Source organism: Varroa jacobsoni, unplaced genomic scaffold (assembly GCF_002532875.2).
Source record: "Varroa jacobsoni isolate VJ856 unplaced genomic scaffold, vjacob_1.0 scaffold_1360, whole genome shotgun sequence".
NCBI classification, from domain to species: domain Eukaryota; kingdom Metazoa; phylum Arthropoda; class Arachnida; order Mesostigmata; family Varroidae; genus Varroa; species Varroa jacobsoni.
The window spans coordinates 13,934-38,331 of NW_019214262.1; the positions used below are offsets into that span (position 1 = coordinate 13,934).

The 24,398-nt window shown below is 42.8% G+C and overlaps 1 protein-coding gene across 1 annotated transcript in view; it reads left to right on the forward strand.

Annotated features, from left to right (window-relative positions):
• The first annotated feature begins 1,528 nt into the window (after positions 1–1,528).
• Positions 1,529–24,398, forward strand: part of LOC111269175 (uncharacterized) — a 38,301-nt gene continuing 15,431 nt past the window's right edge. The window contains exon 1 of the mRNA XM_022848582.2: positions 1,529–1,796. The gene's annotated coding sequence lies outside the window, so the exon portion shown is untranslated. The remainder of the gene's footprint in view (positions 1,797–24,398) is intronic.

Below are 24,398 nucleotides of genomic sequence, written 5' to 3' on the forward strand. Positions count from 1 at the left end.
AATCGTTACATATTATCCGTAGATCACCAAAAATACATACGGTTCCGATGAGCAGTTCCCTTTATCGCGTCGATTGTATTATTTTAAACGTATACGTTGAAGTATCAATAATTAAAATAATAATTAGTACAAATAGTATAATTGATCACGTCATCTTACACGTAACAGCCAGTCAATTAGAAGCATATGCTATTGGCGAACCACTAAAGCTTCGAACCAATATAGTAAAATCAGCTTTAATTTAAAGTGAATTTATCGCGCCATACGACACGCCACCGGATTTACAGAGGCCTGTTAATCCGAACAACAATCTTAAAACCTGGGCACATGGCCTGCGGTTTGCTGCCTAGCACTGGAGTCCATACTGACGCTCATGTGTGCAGTGAATAAAAAAAGGGATTACGAAAACAAGCCCAGGAAGCGATATAAGCAGGTTTCCACTCTTCAAGTTCAGCGCATCCGTAACTTAAGATTTACTTGTGCTTAACCCTAATGCATTACGCTGTGCTACCTATCGCTTCTAACCTACGAATTAGAAAAGGTTCAGCCCCGCACAGCAAATATTTACCGATATAGCGTTCCTACTTTGTAGATCACTGACAGCCATTTCTTTCGTTCACTTACAAGTCTTGCCAGCTAAAACTACCCCCACATCATCATAGCGTTTGCAGCCCCCCCCCCGCGACGCTCCTCTATATATTCTCTCTATTACATCTTATTTCATTAGGCTTCCCCGACTCCTCGGACGACGGATCGATTTACCGACGGCCCGCGAATTCACCCTTTTGCCCTTGAATGTGCATTTGACATTCGTTAACGAATGAAATGAACGCTAAAGAAAGCACGAGGAATCCCGAATGAGCACTATTCGAAGCGTACAGCCTCAGGACACCGAGTTGTTCGCGACTGACTCTTGTGGGATCTTCTCCCTGCTGCGATCTTCCGTAAGGATTGTCGTCGTCTTTCTCGGCGTCGTTATCTCAAGAATGTAGGTGACCCTAGACATACTGGATTTAGCTAAGACGCCGGTCTCCCAGTAGAGGCAACGGTATAGAATCCGCCATCGATGAAGGAACTGTCATTAGAAGCATCAGCAGCAGCGGTCGCTTGGCCCGTCAGATGCAACGGAAAGCAGCAATAAAAACAGCAGGATTTGCATAACATCTGCTTCAGATTAGGATGCATTGTACCCCTATGCGTTTGTGCGTAGGAGGAGGTTGAAGGGAGTGGGACAAAAGGTAAGAGTAGCTGTAGGCGGTTTAGAGGCAAACGGCTGGACGACAGCCCGTATAAGGGACGTGCCGATTGATTCTCTGAACTTCTTCATAATTTTCGTTGTCGTCCCCCGTAACGTCTTCATCTGATATTCTTTTCCGGTTTTTTCTTACCAAGCCGAAGTGTGCCTTAGCCTGAGAATGGAACGCTCAGAATTGGCCTCGTGCAGTGTTGTTGATCCGATAACGATGGCGATAGCTACTGCCCAAGTCGCCCCTGCTTACGGGGGTGGTAAGGGAAAGCCGCCAGAGCAGACGACAGAATAGAGATAGATAGACATAGCGCGCGAAAGTTTGAAAGTGAGAATGTGGCAGCGTACTATACCAGAAAAAGAGAGACCTTAATGCTACGATGAGGCCAACGGCGACGCCAGCGATTCGGATAAATGGACGAATGGCGGGATGGTGAAGGCAGCGGGCGGCTCTGTAACGGATATCGATAGGTGAAAATAAAGACGTAGGACAACGAACAGGATCTGGGTGCGAAGCATAGACAGAAAAGGCTGGTCAACGGATGATTTGGTAAGTGAGACGGGGTGAATTTTCATTTCATGCGCATTCGAATATCAGATGCGGTACAATGTGGTCCTGATAATAATGATGAGATATGAAGACAACCTTTATTATGGTAGAGAGGGAAAGAAAGAAAATGGTGGCCCTGTAGAGATCGGTAGGCGGGAGCAAGCGAAGATGCGTCTTGTTTTTGTTTGTGTTTGTTCTTTTTCAGGGGAGGGTGGAATACGAATGAAAGATGTTCGGGGGATCTGGGCAAATAGGAGGCTGTATGCTACAATCTAATGCTGATGAATAGTCCAGTTGAGTGTACAGTGCATAAACAATTTGCAATAATTAATTTGTATACTAGAAAGATGGGATGCAGGAGATCTGTCAGCGCTGCAGAATATAATAGGACAGCTGACGAGAAATAATTGTAGATGTAGGCCTTGTTTATGGAAGGATATCCCGTATTTGTGATATACCACTTACATAGTGCTATGTTGTGCATTATACCTGCATACGTGGTATGGCAGCATAGTTGCCATTAGCACCTGCGATGAACAGATGGAAAGATGCCTTTTTATGCAATATACGGATATTCCAACAAAGTCTCGGCTTCTATCAATCTTCCCTTTCCTTTGAAGTATCTTTTTTTCTATTTTAATGTGGTCCTAAACTTACTTTACGTAATTAATGAAATGTACAACAGCGTATAACGTTAACCGTCATATAGCAAGGAATCCCTAATCGTTGAGGGCTTTCCACAATACCCATCCTGGATTCGCATGCATCATGAACTAGAAATTTCCGTTTCTTTCACATATTAGCAGTGAACAAACCATCTTTGCTGCCTCTAATGAAAAAAGCAAAGGAATCATAGGCTCTCAGCTATACCGATAGTGGGAAGGCTGCTTGGTATACCAGCGAGCTGGTCGAAGCCATGGTAAATACAGTCCACATGTCGGAATGGCCTAAAACCGAAACAAAAGAATCTGTTATTCGTACACCAGTTTTCTCTCTATCCCGGGTCGACACAACGCCCTTTAATAATGTGAGAATTCATATTGGAAAAAATATTTAATGATTGGAACAGCTGTTGCTTCGGAAGTCCGGGAAGGAACCCACCCAGGTCAGCCATTCATAAATTGACGAGTTTTTGTTTTCACCTCCCCCTTAAGACGTAATGCAAGCTATCTGATTCGCCTGTCTTGGTTTGCCCCGCTGCTTGGCGAGAAAAGTAAAATGAACGCGCAAAAATAGCTTTAATACTTAATGGAGTGCAATACTTCAGATAGAATTGCTACAGAACAAGGAACGAATTGCTAGCGGAAATCGAGAACCCGAAATTATACTTGATAAACAGGGTTAGGGATAGGGCGGTTTCACAACACCGAAAGGGAGCTAAAAGTAAAAAGATTAATAGAGATTTTGATACTCTGAACGAAGCTAACACAGAGTGAACTTTACCGTCAACTCTCTAAAGTCGACTGCATTTTAATACAACCATTTATTTTTATTGAAATTAATTAAGGATATTTATTTCTTCGCGATTACAGCGAGATTTCTTTCGTTAATGGTTATCAATGAAATATCAGTGTATATTTCTATACAATTAAAATACAAAGCTCAAAAATACTACGAAAAAGAGGTTGGTCCATTTTCCTGCCATACGTATTAACAAGCTTTAATATCAGTACTAGCTATTTAACAATAAATGTTAAAAAATATAAGACAATTGAATTTAATTTAAAAAAATTTATTTTTAAAAAAACTTGGCAGTAAATCGGTTATCATCAAATCCTCTATATAAGTCTCTGTCTATTATGTTTTTTTCTATTTGGCTGTACTCGACAACCACCGCGTTTGCCTTGAGGCAATGATAGATTCATTACGATTGGTTGTTGAGCTGCATCCACCTTGACAGTGAAATAAAAACGGTCACTAGTCTAAAATGTAATTCTATCAACGACTTTTATGCTGCTTTGATGCCCATATATACAGATGTGTGCTTGACGCGGACACAATATTTAAAATCCTAAAAACCAGAATCTAGTGTATTTTATCAAGCCCACACCTGAACCGTGAATCGACCGGCCTAAGAAGACTGGAGCAGGTTAATTGGCCTCACTGAATATAAGAACGACCTATGACGCTTATTACAAAGTGTCTTTAGATAAATACAGCAATGCAGGACCACAACAAGGCTTCGCCTTGGTCACTCCTGTAGTTTGAAATAGGAGCCACTCTTTTCTTCTAGGAAGTCGTTTTCCCGTTCGTAACGTGCGCTTTCTACCTTTTCCATTGTATGGAGGAATACTTGCGTCGATAATATGAAGTAGTGCTGGTTACCAAATTTCAATAGAGCTTAACCTGTTTGGAACGATAGACCCAGTTACTAAAGCCCAATGTGGTTTGGTTCTACAGCTGAATACATTTACGATAATGGTTTTTGTGTCTTAATGCCTACCCTAGCCATATAGAACACTTCGCTGACCGGGTCCGCTTTGGTAAAGGTTCAAGAGAGCCATATTGAAGATTAGATTACTTAAGCGATGCATTTCGATGGAATTAGGTTAAACGTGCGATGGCGCTCTGGCAGTGTCCACTAGAACAGCTATCTGATTGTAATATGTATTGTTTGTTGAAACTATCTACTTTTTTTTTGTTAGTAAGATTTTGCATTTTTCTTTAATGACTCACACATAAGCTTGTTTTATATTTAGACGATAGCGAGGAGCGAGATAGTTTAGCTTGGAACGGGAAAACAGCTTTTACTTCTCTATGCTAATTTGCTTTCGTTCTACGTTCAATAAATGATGATTAACAACGGGCAACAACAAACTTATTCCAATTTCATGTATTTCCGCAGAACCGCTATTTCAGAAATAGAAAACAAACAGCCACGTACATATGTTTTGCGACATTATATATAGTCGACTGACGGGTTCCCATTTATACACACGTAAACCGACAGCATAAATCCTCAATCACCTGCTTGCCATCCGGCAAAGAGAAAAGCCACACGTGCAGCTCAAATCACATTTACTAGAGCCCATCTCGTTTGTACCGGTAGGATCTCCCGCAACGTGACGGAACTGGACTGGGTGACTCAAGGGCCCATGGGCCAAGGGACCACTGTCGTTGTCATGCTACTATCTGCATCTCTGTCAATGTGAAGGGGAAGACCCATTCAGCCCCAATCGAGGGTGTGGCTAACACCATCTCTTTACCAGCATCCCTGATTCTCTTGAGTGGCTGCTCATACAGCAACATGCTGCAGGGGCCCACTCTGTTGTCGCAGTCTTACAGCTACTGCCGCCATCACCACCGCTGCTATGGCTGTTACCAGCAGCGACATCGTCGTCAGCGTCCACCCCTCTCGAATTGTGCTCCACTCATCCGCGAAAGTGGCAACTCTCCCAGGATCCTATCCGCGCTTCTCTGACAGTGGTGCAACTCACTCCCATTCACAACGACCTCACCCAGCCGTAAGCTGATTCTGATGAAGCAATGAACATGGATATGAGACGGAGTCTTGTGTGGGAAATCCATCCATCCCTTCAGGCGTGTCGTCCGCTGAGTTGATCGGAGACAGCAAGCCAGAAAGCAAGCACCATGTTGATGTGTTTTCCGTACAGGATGAACGCATTTGCACTAGGCTTCACTAAGCCGAAATTAGCATTTGTTGCCCTGTTACCGCGCAAATCTCTTCCTCCTCACCGACAAGCAAACAGACGGACAGACACGAGGCCAGGCGTGCAGCTATGATTTCCTCGTCACAAAATATGCCACGGGAGATCTAGCAGCACGAGGCATAAGTGGCGATAATACCGGGTGCAATGCTGTTCTCGAGCATACAGTTGGTACCACATCTCTAAGATGTCACAAATCTTCTGCGGGGAAGGAAGATCTGCCGGGCGACAACGGCAAACAGACAAACTAGGCAAGTGGAACAAGATTTGCCCATACATTATTATCCCTTAGAAAGAAACGGCTCCCTACACTTTTCACTCTGACTTTCGTGGTCTTACTGAAAAACCAGGAAGGATTTTCAGGGACTTGAACAGGAGTAGGACAGCTCGTTAGTTAAGTTAAAGCACTCTGTCTATGTTATTATGTGTATTTTCCTTTATTACCGATTTGGTCGAGCCAGGAGGCGCAAGATGTGAAAAATGAAAAGGATGTAACAGTTGCCTGCTATTCCAGCGGAACCTTTATTAGAGCTGGGGGCTGTACGGTGCATGCATACAATGCGGCAGTTGTGTGGGGCAAATTAGCGGCTCTGATCGGTGGATCTTTTACCAGTTCCGGATGTATGGCGAACTGGCTAGTTAGCGGAAATGCAGGTCCGCGGTGATCGATCCTGCGGCACTGCTGCAGGAGGAAGCGACTCAACGTCTAACTCTAGTCTATTAGAAGCTTGATTTATCGATTATAATTTGCGCGAGTATAGTATAAATCGAAGGCGAAGTAGAAATGCATAAACGCATATATACGTCAATCTAAATTAAGGCATCGTACTTTTCCGCTCACTGTACCACAGCGTGTGATTGCTCTTAAAAGCAATTTTGACGATCTCTTTCCACTCGAAGAGAACAATATTGTTAACGTGTGTGCACACACATTGTGGATCGTCACAAAGATGGCGAATCAGAATTTACCATGGATCAGTCATTTGTCATAGTCAATCGCGACCTTTACACAGGCTTTAGTTCCGGCAAACTTTGAAGAACGGTACGCACTCAACAATGGTTCTTTCTCACTCCTTCAGCAAGTGCCGGCTCGTGACATGATCTATTCGAAGCCTGGTCGTAGCAGAACTACATGTGGACCTATGGTAGACAAATAATAAACTTTGATTTGCTAAATTATGGTTATAAAGTACCGTTTTTCCTAGCTTTAGTTACAACATTTTCTATGGAAAAGTACCATTTCTCTTTAACTTTGTTGAGTAGCGAATTCTTTTGCATGAATCGTTAGCCTCATCTGGCTCCATGTGACTCCAGTTAGCGGAACTACAATATACTGTCAACGTCATTACCGTCTTCAATGATATTTTCTCGAAAACGAAAGAACTATTATGAGCCCATTTAAGCTTTCCTGTGATACCGCTTGTTTTCAACGATGGCGTTAAGCTTTTTTGGCTCATATGGACCCACTCTTTCTCTACATATATGTGTGTATAGCTGTATGCTTCCTTCAATAAACACTATGACCATATAATACGTAGGGATAATATATGAACAAACGTCATAGTACGTAGATTAACAGAGGTTCGATTTTTCTGTCGTTTACTTCTGTTAAGCGCAGAATTTTGCATCTTCGCCAAGACTTAGGAATTAGTTTTTTTTTTCTTTGAAGCTGAAGAGAATGACGTTATATAGAAGGAAAATGGAACACGGTATGCCGCTGAGAGCTACAATCTCTCTACAAGATGATTAGTCTACTTACCGATGAGGCTGAAACTATATTACTATGACCAACGGCGTTTAAAGATTTCTAACTAAGGCATTGCAATCAGTTTAAGTTTTTGCTAGGAAAACTACGATGGCTTTGTGGTTCAAAGCTGAGTGGTGAACTAACGTTCTGTTCTGCCAAATGATAGACAGAAGAACTGGTCGTGTTCGTATTTAGGGCACAAGAATAATAGAACTTCTGTGCTATATTCGAAATAGCTCAGCGTTATAATTCACAAAGCGTATAAAGACTGTGATATTCTGATTTTTGATAGTAGTTCTGGCGATAATTGTGGCAACGCTTTACTATTTCTTTATGGGACGCAAACAGTATTGATTTGCCATATGACCCTTTTTTGCCCTGCGTAAAATAAGCCAAGTAATCTAATATTGCTAAGAGAAGCAATTTCTTGCGTCGTTTACATTTGTAGATCAAGCTTAGTAGGAACACCGTAGTCATGTAAGCTTTTCTGTACAAATGTACACAATTTCTCAAATCTAAATTTAAAAAAAACTTTTTGGAAGAAGCACGGAAGGTTCGCGTCGTATGTTACCGCCTACTTTATCTTTATCATTGAATTGCTCGAAGCTTTCCTGTCAGACTCTGCAGAAAACTTTACCACCATATGTGCGATAGATCTTTGCGGGCGATCACCTGATCCCATGAATTAACATTATTATTATCATATGCTGCCTTAACGAGATCCTTACGAAACCCTAACAATATTTATGATGCGATAAGAATTTAAATTCGCAGTCGTTATCTCTCCGTTTAGCTAGTAATTGTTTGGGAATACTAATTACTAAAAATCTCTTTCTTTCTAAAAAACGATTTCTATGAAACCGTTGCATAGTCAATCGTCGATGTTATCGTTGTTGGCCGTTGCTATTGTGGGAACAACCCGTATGTCAGGACGTTTGACTTTGTAGGCAGTTTCCCTATCCTTTGAAACACTAACGACCGTAAGGCAATAACAGCGACAATTCAGGTTGCCGTTTAGGTTTAACATGCTGTCTGGCTAGTTCAACGTGTGCCCAAACCTTGCACAGCTTCCCCTTTTCGAATAGACCCACTTACACAGATACAACTACTGCCAACACACACACGCCTGTACAAAAACGTGTCCTAACCTACCACTGACAGAGAGCAACATATTCGTCAAGCGTCCTTGTTCGCTGCGGGACTGACTTAATTCGCCTGTTTAGGTAAACAGCGATTGTTCTTTTACTGCTGCCTCTCAATAGCCCCTGGTGATACTAGTAAAAGCAACAACGGCAAGCGGTAATACCCTCCGCTTCCTCCTGGCAATGCTGCCATCTGTACAGCATGGCACGACCCGACTCAAATGCCCCTACTCGACACTGAAACACAACAAAGAGAAGTGCTCAGCGTCATGTAGCCATGTAGATAACAATGTCGAAGCGGGCATCAAGATCTGCTGTAACACAGCGTCGTCAGCTGTATTCTTGTTTTTCACATCTGAGCAGTCAGTGGTCAAAGTCCAACGACTCCGAGATCAATACTACGCTACGGTAAGCCAAGCCCAGAGAGCCGGCAAAACTCGAAGAAGGTCACTGGCTACTTTCATCCACGCCATTGCTTGGTAGCAGCAAGTAATGTAGGTGTTGGGGTAGCTGACTTGCCGCACATCACCGTAACTGTTTCCACTTGCCCCGACGTTGCGCCTGCTCGATTGAACCGATCCGGCTCAACATCTCTCCCACGCGTTGTTCTTTGCCACACCAAGTGTGTATGTCCTTAACGAACACACGGTCATGCTCTTCTTGGGCTCGTTTCTGGCTATTTACCCTTGTCCTCTCTATCTTCGCTGGAATCAACTTTTGTCCTGGTCCCTCACAAAGGTAGAGAAACAAGTCCCTTTCGTTTGACTACTACCACTAGTGATTTTCTCTGCTAGTTATCGCTCGTTTCCTTTGCGTTCACTTCCTGATAATCGTAACGTTGGCAACAGCAGCGCCAGTCCTCGGCGACGTCCTCGATAGGAACAAGCGAAAAAAGTGCTCCATGCCGTGAGCTACTCCTACTACCGATTTTAGCGGCAACAGCAATAACAACAACAATAACAGAGTTCACTGCGTTCTGAGTAAAAGCAGCTCGTACCGCATCGATCGATTTCTGCCCATAACTCGCGAGTGTTGAAGAGAAGAGCGATGGCTCAGCCTGTGGCTGGTCAAGAGCAATCTGCTCGTTCGTTCATCTGTTTGTTGTTTCTCAAGTTTGCCCCCTAGAATTCGGGGCCTGTCCAAAGGACAAACGGCAAGTGGCAAATAGTGCTGTTGTCACAGCCAGGATTTTTTCCGATAGTAGTAGTGAGACGAAAAAAGGTGGCCAGCTGCTGTGCAGGTGGCCACGATGGGAGCTGTAGCTACGGCAGCGCCGCAGGTCAAGCGAGGGTGATGATTTATCCCTTACGCACTAGAGGGTATAGGAAGAAACGGAAAAAAACAATGAAACAAACGCCCCGACAGAACAAAAAAGAGAGAGATCGGCTAGTCAATGTTTGGACTCCGTCGGCTGAACGGGCGGATAAGGTACAGCAGTTGTATTATATAGGACCGAGTATACGGGTTTACAGCAGATTTTTAGGTTTCTCTAATATCTATGGTCTGCTACATATAGATGACTGATGCTTACGCAATGCGAAAGACTTTATATCACCTTTACAAACGACAACGACAACAAGAATAATATATATCATAATTGTTTAAACTATGGTTTTGTTAACTATAAAGACTAGGCTGTAGAGGCATAATGGCGGTACTGGGTAGACGTGGCTTTATGACATCACTCCGAATGCAGATACCAGCACAAAGCGGATTACTGTAGCTTACGCAAAAATTTCATTGCCTTCTTCTACTGATAGCTTTTATTTTTTTTCTTTTTTTTTTTTTTTTTGAAAATCGACGAAGCTTTTTCAGTACGAGTATATGTCCATTTGGCATCAGGAAATAGCTCAAGTTACCTTGATGAGGTATGACTGAATGCATATTAGTGAATGCATATTAGGAATTGGACGAAAGTCTAGAAACCTATATCTTGATGAAAACACACTTCCGAAATGATCTCGCTATTAAAATAAGGGATGCTCGCTATCTCCAAGAAAACATCAGACTCTTCGAATAAACAGCGTTTTTCTCTGCGTAGTAAAGCTAAGACAAAAGTACAATTTTTGATGAACGACACAAACCGGTTGACGAAGATACTCACTATTGTCAGTTCACAATTAGAAGTGACAACGACTCAATAATACGATACCTATTCAGCTACTCTATTTGGCGTTTTTTTTTTATCTATATGATTACTATGCAATTATAAGAAACATTCTTTATTCCATCGTATAGTTCTAAACGCAAACAAGAAAAAATCATAGAGATATTAGCACCAGACTGCATTTTGTAATGATTAAAATTAAAAAAAAAAAAAAGAACTGCAGAAATAGAAAGAACCAGTGGGAAAATGGTGTATTTTTAAAACTGACCAAATATTCTGATTTTCTCTTAGACTCAGTTAGGCAGAGACTTTTAAATAGGCAATCGTTGGTATGCATTTGCGGTTTGTCTATAATTAGAAATTTTCAATATTTTACACGGAGCAAATTCTAGCTTTATAAAAAAGACGACTTCACTTTGATTATTCTGTAAAACAGATCCACAACACACCAAAAATATGATTTTCTTTCTAATTTATTTATAAAGATGCTGTATTCGCGTTTCGCCTAAGAACTGAAAAATTCATACAGGTAAGCCAGAGTGAGTATTAATCAAAAGACATCGCTCGCATTTACATATTTGCCATGTAGCAAAATTGCTGATTAAAGTCAGCTCGTGTGGGTTAACTGGGACTTCTCGATAGCCTGTTTCAATTTGATATGCCTAAAATGAGATACCGTGTCCTAACCGACGGCAAAGGCTTCTTTAACCAACGTATCTCTACAATAACACTACGCATTTATCCCTAATACAAAAAGCCCAGTAACGATATTCTAGTCTAGACGAAAGGACTCGTACTGAGCCGAAGATTAGCGTCCAATTACAACTGCAGTCAAAGAGGCGACCCAGTAAATAGAGAGAGAGGTTTAAGGAAGTGGCGAGCGATGTGGGAAGATCCTAACAGCGTAGGTGTAGCCTCGCGAAGCTTTCGGCGAAGCTGTTAGCATAGTGGATGGGACTGCTCGCAGCTTTGGTCAGCAGTCTTTTCGCCATGGACTCAAAGGGACGGCCATCGTAGAGAAGGACTGGGTACGTCCCTGAGGAATAGACGATTCGACGTCTCTGCTTCAATGAGGCTGTATAGCAGTGCTCTATATTGCCGTATACGGCGGACTATTGGGCTGGACTATGGCAAACTGGGTTGGGAGCTGGAGTGGATTACGACGTCCCTTAGGCGCGAAGAACGGATCGTGGCTATGTATATATCAATTTATAGACGTTGAACTGAGGTCCTCAAAAAAAATTCAGTTGTGGTCAAAGGAACTAATATTAGCTTATAAAAGACTGGTCGCTTGCCTTTCATAGGTAACTATATCTTTACTTCACTAATATTTTATTTATCTAGGGGAGTAGGGGCAGGGTTTGGACATGTGCGTACGCCGTACTGAGGACGTTTGCTGCGACAATACAGCTTATTAATAAATGTATACTTTTGATTGTCGGCGAAACGCGCGTTGATACCCAAATTATTGCGACTAATAAACAATGTTTAAAAAAAGATCAAACTGACTAAGACTGGTGCTATAGACTTCTAACTTGTGGGATTCAACGGAGACCCAAAAATCAAGCAAAGATTATCAAGTGACCTAACAACAAAAAAGGATGCATTTTTTATTTGTTCAGCTAGATAATGAAAATATTCACACTTCGCTACTTTGAAAGATGCTCACCTGTTCCTTGGTTTATATGATGATTTATATAGCTAAATCTATTGACAGATGGCGAGAAACAATAAAAGCAATCATTGCATAGTCGCTAGACTGCAGAGCTCTTTCCTGTCAGCGAACGTCTGCTTGAAGCAATATTGTCGAAAGATATCCTGCTGATATGCGACGTCCAAGCATGCATTGTCAACCTGAAATGGAAGAAGCCATCTTCTAGAGAGAAGCTGCACGTAACAAGTGGTGGAACGAAAGCCGGACCTCATTTTCACGGACCTCACACGCACTCACACACACGCGCACACACATAAAGACATCAAGCTGGCTAAAAAAAGAAAATGAATCAAATCTGAAATGAAAATGAAAGAAATTAAGTAATCACTATTCCGCCAATTGGTTGTTCACGCCATTGTCTTTCACTGACTTGCCCAGTAGATGGTAATACGCAAGATATAGCACGTCTCCTGATGGTCTTCCGCAAATCACGCATTCTACCTACCACTTCGATAGCGTACGTGGCAGGTTCATCTGTACCCATCCCATTCTTACCGAATTCCGCCTACTGCCTGCATCGCTCCTGAAGGAGGAAAGCCCTCGGGGGCTGAACTTCTATGTGAAGACTTCCTCTGCAGGTTTCCATCACCAGAACGACCCTCTATTACTGCTGCTGCAGCAGCATCCGCCGCCGGTCCTTCATGCTTGACGGCTAAGAACTGCCGATAGAGTTCGTACACCCATCTCTCTCTCTCTCTCTCTCTCAATATATATATATATATATATACATACCAGAGCAAGATGAAAAGAGTAACTCGCTTGTATGTTCGCAATCGGCGCCATAATCGTTTACGAACAATGCATTCATTCAGTCATTTATTGAGCGGAACCGTCGTTGACATAATGGGGACCAAGACAAACTGTCAAAAGGAGACTGTTTGTGTGCTGTTCATCTAATGCCCTTCTGCAAAGATCGGTCCACTTGCATAACTGTCCACGCCCCGTGGATGCATTTTTCCCAGCTCAGCTGTGGCCCCTGCTGCTACGCCCACAAGCACTTGCTGTTCACGGAGACCGTTCGCCCCTGCAAGTCACTTTTTACTCTCTTCTATCTTTTTCTTCTATGGCAGACATACTCCTTAGGCTGTGGAAATGACCTAGGTATGCTGTGTCTAGGTCTGGCAAGTGAAGAAGGTAAAAGGGCCAGAGGTTTAGCGAATGCATGCGCCACAGAATACTATCAGGCAAAGAAAAACGTCCGACAACGACGCTGCTACCTGCAACGCCACTGTGGGAAATGCTGCTAGAAGTATACTTAGATGGTCTGTTTGCCGGCTGTATGTGCGTGTTTTTCCTGCTCACTTTTTTGTGCGTGTGTATACGCGCTTGTCCGCTATGTATTCGTAAATCGGGATGGAGAATAAATAGGCAAGCTACGTCCGTTAAGGCAACTATATCATCTTCCTACCACCGCTACTATAGAAGCTCAAGTAAAATAAAAAGGTTCTTTGGAACAACGGTTACTTACACTCGTGGTCCTTACCATCTGTCCCTCGTTCTCCGTTTCCTACCCGCCACGATCTGGAGAAAGAAAAAAGAAACGACCAAAGAGATGAATAAAGACCTTAAGGGACCGACCCAGGATGAGGTGCACAGAAATACGTACCGGCACCCCTTCCAATTCTAAGACATTACGAGCGATGATTTATCCCCTTAACATGTCTCACTTATAGAAGCTAAAGCTTGCTGAGCGAAAGCAGGGATCGGATACAACGCGCAACGCCCCTAACCCAAGCTTTTCCATACCGTTAATGCCTTGCTGATTTCACACCACCAAAGGATATGACGGTATTGAGCATGCTAGGTAGACGAACGATTGAGCTACACGGACAGCTTGAAAGCATTATCGCACTGACTTACGCGGCGACGAGGAGGAACTGGGAGAGAGCACTGAGATCACACAAAGGGCGCAATGGACGCGAATCAAACCATGAGAATAAAATCCCCCGGGGGAGTCATTCGATATTCTTTGTTGTAACTGTACCAGTCAGCCAGGCAGCAAAGAAAGATAATAGATCCATTTAAAAATGGCGTTGGTACCATTGACTACTCTTGGTCGCCATTGACAGGGTTCCTTCCTCCCATACCTAGACGTTAGTTCCACTTAGGGTACTCCTTTTAGCGATTTAGCAGTTTTGAAGGATGATAAGACAGGGAACGTTTTAGCGAGCAGGGGCATCCGCGCCAAAAAAAAAAACGAGGAAAGATTAAGTCATCAACATCGACAAGCATCAATAGAGTGGAAGGTGGCTAGAAAAAATAATGACCTAAAAATATTTTGAGAGATAATGTGCATTTATATAGTAAAGGCTAAGATAGTAAAACGTTTGCTGTAATGTATTTTAAAAAGTAAAAGGGACACTATTATTCGTCCTGAGTGACTATTACATAGCCATGTAAATAACTGCATAATCTTTGTGAGGTCTGTTTAAATTGAAGGAATATTTTCTAACTATATCATAAAACGATGCAAAATAATTACGTGTTTGAGTGGAAATATTTTTTAAATTATAGTATTTAGTCCAACAGCAGAAAACTCGACGAGTTCGGGGGGAAGACGCACTTTTATTGATTATAGGAACTTCCTCACGATCATGTATTTGTCTCTCTAAAGCATTGTTTTTTTTTAGAAATACGACGTTATTATTCATCGAAAGGATGTTCCCTATAAATTGTCATGTTCGCTACAGGACTGCAGTCAAAGAAATTGGTTCTAAGCGTATAGTATCCTACGATCAGTACTTGAATTTCTGACAGAAATAAACTAAGAACACGATTCTATCCTTTGCTTAGCATATCTGCTTCTTCTACACGCAATTTTATAGATTCCATTAACGTTCGTTTCCGATCACATATCTACTTCTATACATATGCACATGTACCTCTATGCAATAGCAAAGAAAATTATAGACATTATTACGAAGAAGGTTCCAGTATGCATTTCAACAATGGTGTAACAACTTCTACGTATTAGGTACTAAATTTAGTTACTATAGGCCATTGCTGAATACCGAGTGTACATTTAATAACTCTGCTGTTTGTGCGTGCTTATTTAATGTGGAAATCTTCCAACGTTATGAGCAAACGGTTCCGTTCAGAACTTAGTTACTCCGATTGTCCTAAGGATCGCTTTTTCATTTCCCCATTCTGCAAAACGTTAATCTACGATTATCTCCGTTGGTGATACACCCAATATACTGATAAGCATCTCTGCAAACTCAGAATCCTTCACATTGTTTGATACAGCTCTCCGTTGTCTTCTGTGTATAATAATAACAACCTAATATGTTGTTGTGAAGGCTAGGTCGTCGAGGCTGTAGGAGGTCTATTGCCTGGTGTGCAAAAGCCTTCTACCTTTCAGGGCGTCACGACGAGGACGAAGACGACGTCGATAGCGATAACTTAATCGGAAACGACAGACGGACGGGATGAAACAAGAGAATCTTGTCGGTCGCTTCTGTTGTCCCCCGTTCAAGAGCCTGGGTACCCACCTATACGCGGTGGTACTCATTTCCCTTCCAACTGTACACGCATTGTACGACAAAACGGTGGAAGCCACGGGGCTAGAGAAACCATGTGTTGTGGCCTGTAGTGACTGATTCCGCTTCGAGGATAGAAAATGCCACGTTTACCGAGCACATTGATTATATTTTCCCTCACTCGACTACTGAGAATCAGGTGAGCCGGGGTGCGGAAGAAGTGTATCTCGCTTCCCCACGAACTGGTTTTATTTTACGCCACGTGTTAATATCGATGCTGTTTATTGTGCGTACCGGGCGATTTGGCCCAGTGTACTTTATAAGAGGAATATCCATAATGATAAATAAGATAAATGAATGCGCGATTGAGCCGCGTTAATTATGACTGGGGATCTTATCTTAGTGCACCAATTTGTTAATTATTGGAAAAAAACCACAACAATAACAACCACTACAAGAGGTTTAGCGTAATCATATAAAGCAGTGCCGCCTAGGTTGCAGGTTACTGAAGAAAATCACGAAATATAAATTGTTGAATCTATAATAATGAATGTTTCTAACAAACGAAGTCAGAAATGATTTCTTGTAGGAATGCATATTCTTCTGCCGCCAATTACGTGTTTCCAGAACTGTCCTGCCGTAATTCCGTAACTACTATTTCGCGTACTTCATACAAACTTCGACTACTTACTTCAACCATATTTACGAATGTACAAATCGTTTCTTCCCGTCAATTCTCCTCCGCAAGCTGTATATTAGGTGGCTATGCGATGCTGCTCAACACATGTATATGATATACCAGCAGGCCCTGACGCTTTGTCTCGTTCTGAATCGAGCCTTTGTCCCTCGCTTATGTTTCTGGTCACCCGCCTCTGAGCGCTTCTTCGTCCAACCGCCAGACAAAATCGAGTTAGTGCATTGTGATGAACGAATTGACCGTGTCTGGTCTTACTTCTCTTCCAATCTTCTTCCCAATCTTCCTTCTTAAATTGCCTATATATCTGGGGTGTTCCTTTTATAAGGCTCTCTACTAGGATTCCGTTTCTTGCTATGGGGTATCTGCATTTAGTATACGAACCGAAGTACAAGTATAGAGGCACATAACCAAACCTGCTAATAGTAGTCGCTTAAAAATCGCTTTCTGGACTCTAGCCTCAAGCCCAAATAATCCTAAGGCTCTCAGTAACCGGTTTCTTAGTTGTATAATATAAAACGACTGTCGAATTGAGTTCAGCTTGAATTATTATACCTTGCTCGCTGCTACTGCTATATGTTGCTACTAACTTTGGCTCGGGTCTTCTACTTTGGCGTGGCAGCTTGTTCCTGTCTGTCTGCCTGCCTGCCAGCCCGCCCAGTATCCACCACTAAATCGCAAGACCGGGATCATAGGCAGCTATAAGGCAAAAGGTATAAGCGGTAGAGGCTACCCCAGCACCTAGCGTTTGCCCCTCAGGCGGCATCGAAGGCAGGCGGGCCCATCTGGAGGACGAGCAAAAGCTCGATCGGTTAAGGAGATAAGAGAGTAAAAGCAAACCAGGCCAATTGTTTTGTTGTGAACATTTATTTACTGCCGTCGTCCTTTCTGCCAAAGGTATACAAGCAAGATTCGTCCTGCCCCCATTTTTCGTCGTCCTTATGAAGGAGAACCTCACCACTCGATCGGGTCGGCGAATCTCACCAGGCAACAACGCTTAGGTTGGGTGTACCCGCCGGTGTCGCTGGGACTAGCGTCAGCAGTGCTTGTTATAGTGGGACTAGTATAGAGGAGACCAAGACATTCAAAGCAGGCGCACTGAAATCTTTCTGCGTAAAAACAACACGAACGTGCAAAATAGGAGCAAGCAGCAGATGCAACCGCCCGCTATCCCTGTTCGTGCTGATTATGGTGACGGTGGTGATGCGAAGCTGGCAGATCTCTGAAACTAATTGAGAAAGAAAAATGGATATTGTCTTTTAACGGAATGGGAGACTACTCGGACAAATCAGCCAACAAAACAAGCGACAAAAGACGAATGAACTTTGGGCTACGTACTTGCAGCAACAATGAGTTCAAGTGAGCTGAAAGCTCGGTGGGCACTATTCTTTTTGAAAGTAAATTACCGGAGCTTTGACAAATGATAAGATATTTGCGTGCCAGCAATTGGTAAGCAGGGGCTTGGAGGAAGATGTTCAGATAAAGAAAAAGTTCATTGAAGGTATGTGCTGATCTACGCAGACGGATCAAGCAGGATCGGACCTGAAATCATGCGCTTAAAATAAACGTGTCTGATTTACGGTTACACATCTCGAAATGGTCGAAGAAAAAACAAGCTCTACAGACGTAGCATATCGATAAAAAGGCAGCTTCAGTAACGACCGCAGTGGAATATATACGGCAAGGCAATAGAGAATTTCTATCGCATCTCACTAATGCGGCAATATTGTAGGCAACACTGCATAGGGCAATCTTTTACCCTCCCTCAATAACCGTAGTTACAGACTTTTTATAATTAAGTATTGCTCAACTTTACACTGACTCTAAGCGAGTGGCCTTTATAGCTGATTAACTGGATATGACATATCGAAGCGAAATTATATTATGGTAAAATTATCTTTTAAAAAGGCTATAATGGCTAAGCCTCACAATGACTTCCAGTTACTTGAGACGAAGTTTCAAGCTTTTAATGTAGAACCCATTTCATTTGTATCTTTATGTGACTAAATGCTGGAAGGCAAAGTAAAGTAAGTGAATGAATCTATATGTGAACTACATAAAAGTCATATTATATTATTATTATTACATATTGATTTTGTAGCTTGGTGAGCTGACCTATATAAGGGTAGACTGGCCATATTGTTATCTGAAATACGCAGTTCCACAAAATTTTCATATATCGCTGTTGTTACACTTTGTACTCTTCTAAAATAATTTGCAGTGTACCTTTTTACTGTCTGTTACAATTCGCTCGGCACCTATTATAAGTTCCTGCATCCATACAGTTCTACCTATTTTCGAACGTAGAGCGGACTCCCTCCGCCCCCCAACAAAAAAAACTGAAAAAAACAGGTCCTAACGATGACCTTCAGTGATTTCATCACATTCAGTTGAACCCCTCTCTGCAGCATTCGGCTACTTCATCGAACCCTGCCATCTGCATCATTACTATTCAGCAAAATGCTTTCCCTAAAAAGTGCCGGGTCAAACCGGTATATGTAGAACTGAAACAGAAATGTATCCCTAGAACAGTTTTGCGGTCGTGGAAATATAATAAGAGGCTATTCCAGCAATCTCCTTTGATGATTTTCTTTTAGGACGATACGTCGAAATGTGCAGACATACTGCTTAGATCCAGAAAGCAAGCTTAATACAACTTATATCTGTAATTGTTTACACTTAGTAATCAGTAACTCTTGTAGTTTTTTTGCTTCAGTTATCACTGTATGTGATGAACTCATAACAAACGTGTTTAATATGTCGAGTAGTTTTTTACGTTGTTAGACTAGACAATATGCACTTGTTGATTTGCGACACATGATCGGGCGTCATGTGAAGAGAGAGACACTCTGTTTACATGAAGATTATACGAGCTTGAGCTAGATAAATTGCTTGTTCCCATTTCCGTCCGATCACAGGATTATTACAAAATACATAGAACCGCAACAGTCTATTTAACGATATAATATATCTAAACATTTCTTTTTTATTTTAGCACAGCACTAATGCTACAGCTTTAGTTGATGTCTATTACAGACATACCTTTTTTCAGTCAAAGGCGCAACTATTTAGGCTATCTGCAGGACAGGTGATTTTGTTACCTAGGGACAACATTTAAATTGGCAACTTTTACCTGATTGAACTAGCTGACTTTATCATTTTGCTACTGCGTAAGTTGGTAGACTTAGCGTTAGAATTTTGTTGGATCGGGTTAGGTTCTTCCCTACCTCAACGCTAGTCGACCTGCGAACTTCAACGCAGCATTCCCAATTTTCCCCAAATTTTTCCCTCTTAACTTTTAACTGTCGATTTATACTGACCCTAAACGTCGGACCACCCCAGCTTCCAAGTCGCCTAGTTTGAAGATAGTGCTAATTGGCATCCACGTATTTTCCGGGTCGAGTCCTATCTGTTCGAATCCAGCTTCTCGAGTTCCACGGCCGAACTTGTTCAGTCGTACACTCTGTATCATGTCACAAAAAAGTTCAAGTGTTATTAAATGTCTTTAAGCAAATAAGGATTTCATTAAATAAATCAATGTAAATATGCCTTCGCAGGTTTTCGTGTACTTTTCATGAAGCACATTTATTCATGCACAAATCAGAAGATCATACAACGTTTTGGTATTTTTTTTTGCAGTAACCTTACGGCCTGATACAATTGTAATAGAATCAGTCCAAAAGTATACGAAAAATAAAAATTTGTAGTTTTATTGGGTGGATTAATTATAAAAAATAAAAGTGATAGTTTCACGGAGCAAGATTATAAAGATAAAAAGATCGAGCGTTCTGCCTGAAGTTTAGGAACTCTCTTTTACATATGTTGAACTGATGTTCAGAACTAATATTATACCGTACAGAATGGAAACCCTTGCTCGGGACGTTCCACTTTTTCCTAATCATGACTAATTTTTTCCATGTCCGCATGTAGATAAAGGATATATCTTGCATGTGTGATTGCAACTGTACTATAGATTGATCTATTTTTCTGTGGAACTTCACCATACTTATGCTTAAAGAATTGCGTTACCTAAGCTTCAAGACTCTATCTAGTAAGTCTATCAATATACAAATGGATCCAATGGGTTTCGTCTAATATATCGAGAATACTCGGTATTTTCATTAAACATGTTTCACCACGAACACAGTTATCAATATCGTAAGCATTATTACGTAACTCTTCAGTCATAATCGATCTTCGAGTCTAACGCACTGCTCAAACTACTATACATTTGAAGAACCCGTGTTCCTGCGATGTATCTCAACTGTGGTACACGAATTTCCCTCAAAGCAAACAATTAGGAAGATCAGCACAAACTTCTGTAGAGATCACATATTACGACATATGTTTATATACAGTCGTTCTATAGCACGATTATAGATTATGATCCGCTAGCGCATAGAGACCCATGCAACATAAAAATAGACCCCTCACTGCATTGGGAGCGAGCTTTTCAATAAACTAGCGGCCCTACTAATACGATTCTGCAATAGCTCAGACAAAGTAAAATCTTACATCCGTTATAGTAACGGCAGCTATTCAGCCAATAACAGTCCGAGCCATTGATTAAAAGCCTGGCTATGTGTACGATTTTATGAGAAGTTGCGGTTGCCATGATCACTTCAGCAGCGAAAATATCTGCGACCGAAACAGCCCACAGCGCTTGACCCACAGGCGATGGTTGGCCGTCAAAGACTCACGGACAAACAGACAGACCCATTGACCCACTGAGAGGTAGTCGTACCACTGAGAGGTCGTCTCGTTTCTTTGACGATCCGACTGGGTCGAGCTCAACCTGTGCCGCATTGCCTGCCGCACCGAGTCACAAAGCTCTTCAGCAATGGCAACCCCTACAAGCTCCTTCGCCTCCCTGTGGGTCTTTGCTGGCAATTCAATACAATAACAGTTTACGACTATAACCATCATCGCCGTAGACACAAATCTATATACAGCCATAGCTACGCCAATGCAAGTATGCCTAACTGAGTCCCGCAGACTCCTAGTAATGCCACCCTGTGGAGGTATGGGGATGAACCCTGGACGGAGCCGACCCTTTTGCCAAACTGACGGCGAAAAAGCGAAATGGATCCTTGACGGCATCATCTGCCTTTTGTTTGGCGTTTCAGCTCCCCTCCGGTCGGTAGTCACATTCTATCGTAGGGCCGCGAAGGCAGCAGTGCTCATAACCACAACAATGTCCCTACGGCGTCACGGCTCTATCAACCACGCAATGGATCGTTGACTGTAGCACTAGGGGGCCTCGGGTCAGCTACGAATTTCCTCCGAGACTTAAGCCACTGTTCAGCATTGTGGCAGAGACGGCTACGTACGCTACATTTTCCGGCAATAATTCGGCAAGACTACACCATAAAGGCTTACGGAGGTTTCGAGCGATGCGCAGCAGATGCGACCCAGTAGCGTGAAGGCCGCCGCACGAAAGAGAAAAAAAACGCCGACAGCGCAGGAGGCAGCCAGACAAATACAAACGTGTGAGCTACCGAATATGTGCGGAGCGAACCACATCATTCAGTTATCTTTCACCCCGACAACCCGTTTTGAAGCTTCCTCTCCAGGAGTCTTCATCGTTGCCTCCACAGCAGCGTCAACCATGCACGGTCAGTTGAAGCTAAGCTGACGCCGCCATTCCATTCCACTCCACTTATTACTTAATTCGTACGGAATCTTTTCTCCACCTGTTCGACTCATACGGTGTCCGTCGCGCTCCGTCGATCTTGCATTCAACAAGACTGAATTGGCTCATGGCTTCGCTCACTTACCAGTGAAGCAGAAGTGAACTCCCTCACGATGTAGGCGGCAATGCATTACACTTGCTACCTTCCCGCAGTGATTGCAGTACGCTGTTGACTGCCGCCTGCGCTCCAGCATCTGTACGCGCTTTATCCTGCAACGCCCGGATTATGGTTTGTGTTGGTTTAACAGTTGGCTCTTTCGGTCGGGCCGCAGGACCAGTTTCGGATGGAGGCAAAGGGGGTAAATGTCTGGGCGGCTTCGCTCTAGGCAGCGTAGTAGTGGCAGCAACAGTGCTGCTAATGGCTGAAGTCGTATTGAGAGGGTGCTGCCAGCGGAGGACGAGAAGCACCTACTGCTTTTCGATTCGGGGCGGCCGACAGAAAGCGATCCGCCTAGAGTAAGGGCAAACTATAACGACGGCTGAATCAAGTTGGGGCACACGAGAACATCATGGACCTTTGGTGCATTGGCTAAGAAAAGCTGTTTCCAGAGATTCGTTCGTAGAAGTAATATGCTTTGCCTTGTGTGTATTCCCTTTCTGATCTTATGCCTGAGAAGACGGAGCTAGCTTAGGGCTAACGGGTAACGGACCAAGCGTACCGTAGAATCCACATCTGTCGCATTGTATCCACATAATGTCGCCTAACTTCAATCTGTAGTCGTGATATTTGATGCTTAGCTGACCGCTATCAGGCGAATGAGAACACTTACTGTGTTTCTCTGTCCGATTGTCTACAAATAATATTTATGTCCGCCACGGGAAACTATAGTACATACATTTTAACTAAATGTCAAATGGTGTACATTGACTTGTTTATCCGCTTATAGAACGGGGCGCTTATATAAGTCTCATGAAGCGTGTGTTTCACAAAATGACACAACGCTGCAAAAGGCAAAGGAGAAAGTTAAATTACTTTCAAGGTGACTTTAGAAAGATTTTTGTTTAAGTTACAATTGGCACGCTTACAAGTAAAACATAGTGACGTATCCATTGAATAAGGCAAAGATTTGATTTTCTTTCGTTTTCACTCCAGCAGTGTTTGTCTTCACGGCTAATTTTTGCAACCTTTAGGATGTTTGGCCAAATGTCGATTGAATTCCTAAAAACAATTATATTACACGTGTATTTTTCCAAACTTACGAACACAAGTTCCGTACGCGATTTACTATAGTTCTAATTTTCTTGTCACGTCTTATAGAATCGGATGATTCGCAAGCTGCTGCTAGCAACACCATTACGACAATGTCGTTGTAATATTATATTAACCTTAAGGCAAGCTCCACGTGATTCGAAAGGAGAAACGGCACAAACACATAGTATATAGTGAAGAACAACAATCGCAGTGTCGGCGATATACACTGAATCTGGCCCGGCCCCACCGCTCTTCATCGGTGCCATATTACCTTCCGTCTATAGAAGACAGGTTCGGTATATTTATGTTGCCTTGGAAAAAGCTATCCCTAAACGAACAGTTTGATTCCATCTTCAGTCGGTTTCCCTTGCCTCATCTCTGTGAGGTCTTACGAGGGATTGTCACAAAAAGTCATCTTTGCCGTTAATTTATTTTTGGGTTTTGACCTGGCCTAGTGTAGCAGATCCGAGGTTGTCTAGCCAACGAAGATGTTCATTTTTTGAAGTTGTCTTTTTATGTTTAGCGTGTCAGCGTTATATCGCAAACATGCGGCGCCGGGAGACGACTGGAGGAAAACTATGATGCAAACGCTTTGGGCCGTTCTTTCCTTCCCTCTCCCGTCGTCCCTACCGTTTGCTTCGTTTCCAGCAGCTTCTTCCCGAAACTCTTCGATCCCAAATCTAGATCTGATCGCGGACCGACCAAGTGGAATGCTCTTTTATGAACGAGCGAGCACTGCAAGACGACAACCCGAATAGCGACAGCGAAGGCGGCATCACGGAGGCCGGGAACAACAAGGAACCAAGAACGCGGGGGGAAGGGGTAGGGTAAACGGGAGCGAACAAGTCCTGGACGCAAAAGCGCCGCAGTTCTTTGATGTGTTTAGGGTGGAAACCCGCCTAGCTTCGACCGAGCTTCGGTGTTGGCCGCCAACTGACTATGTAACTGAGAGCTGTGGAAAGAACAACTGCGCAAGACTGCTGTCCTGCCTGTTTATACAAGTTACTGCAAATAACCTCGGTTTCACCAATGGCGGAACAGCCAAAGTGTCACAGACGCTAGCGAATGCTTAACGCTCAAACAAAGCGCCACCGTAAACTGGTTTGAGAATAAGGCTCGCGACAAAATGCGATGAATCTTTTGTGTCTATATATATATATATATATA